The following is a 1,443-nucleotide window of genomic DNA, read 5'->3' as shown; positions in this document are numbered from 1 at the left end:
GTGAAATGGGGGGCTTCAGTCCGTTAGCCCCCCCCCCAAATGGCATCCATGTCTACCTATCGATTTTTACCCAGCTCATTAATAGTCTTTTTTTATTCCATTAAAGTATTTTTCCAGTGTTATATTTTCCTATGAGATACTTTTCTGTATAATATTTTCCTGTGTAATAATTTTCTGGGATTTAACTTCCTGGGCATTATTTCTCCGATTTAATAATATAATATAATATAATTTAATTATTATCAATTCCTGTTAAATATTATTCTTGTATCACTATTGGTGGGAAATTATTCATTTTGAGAATGAATTTTCGTGGCTCGACGGATCCAAAGTCGACTCAAGAACAAAATAACATATCTGCTTTAAAAATTATTATCGGGTGTAAGACTCAAGTAGAGACCTATTATGTAACTCGTTTACCTATAGGACTAGGTCTGATTTACAATATTTCGCCGTGAAATAATTTTGATTTTAGACATCTCAAGACACGTGAATGCTAAAGCATTAACTCCGTTTATTATCGAAGAATTCAAAATTGACTATATAGATATGTTTTAAAAATTATTAGTGTAGTAAAACTCAAGTCAGTCCGTAGGAACGCTGAATGAACATAGGTGTATTTTTTCTCCAAAAAAACGGTAGTGTGGATCAATTATTCTTGTCACTGGCGTACTAGTGTACTTGTAATAGTACTACAATTATACTTGTTATTGTACCTATGGTGTGGTCGTGTGGAACATGTGAACTGTGGAATACTGGAATTCGAATCATCTCAATAAAAAGTTTTTATATTTTTAAAATTTTTGGTTACAAATTTACCTATTTACGAGGAAACTTGTTTTAAATTTTTAATCCTTAGCTATAAAAGTTGAGTATTTTATACATTTTTAACTACAAAATCATTTTAAAATTTAAAATTTGATAAATGTTGTCAAAAAAAAATTGTGCCTATGTAATTTTAATATTTTTCAACTGCTATTGTAACAATATATCAGGAGCCTTGCATTAAATGGTCACGCTTGTTTATCCATCAAATAAAATGTTATTGATACTTATAGAAAAATAAACTAAAAAAATTGAAAACTGACAATGTCTGTAAACAGCTCAAAAAGAGTCAATTATTTTAAAAATGTTATCGTGTATAGAAAATGCTAATATAAATATTCAGTAAAATTTTCAAGTATCTACAGTCATTCGTTTTTTAATTACAACAAAATAAGAAAATCGTTAAATGAGAAATCGAGTGAATATCAAATGTTGTAAAATTATGAATTTAAAACGCTTATAAAAATATAATTTACCTTGCTTGTAGAAATTTTTTTTTTTTTGAAAAAGGTAGACAAACTTATGAATGATCTTGTATTCGATTTTCAAATTTTAGATTTAAAAAGAAAAATTTTTATGAATTCTTACTCAAAATAATTTGCAAATTTGGAACTTTTC

The 1,443-nt window shown here is 27.4% G+C and overlaps 1 protein-coding gene across 2 annotated transcripts in view; it reads right to left on the bottom strand.

Moving 5' to 3' along the window:
- The window catches only part of LOC100573020, a 36,245-nt gene that overhangs the window by 5,304 nt on the left and 29,498 nt on the right, over positions 1 to 1,443 (bottom strand). The window lies entirely within an intron of this gene.

This window comes from Acyrthosiphon pisum, chromosome A3 (assembly GCF_005508785.2).
Source record: "Acyrthosiphon pisum isolate AL4f chromosome A3, pea_aphid_22Mar2018_4r6ur, whole genome shotgun sequence".
Taxonomy (NCBI): domain Eukaryota; kingdom Metazoa; phylum Arthropoda; class Insecta; order Hemiptera; family Aphididae; genus Acyrthosiphon; species Acyrthosiphon pisum.
Note: the sequence above shows the minus strand (reverse complement) of the source record. Positions and strands in the feature narration are given on the sequence as shown.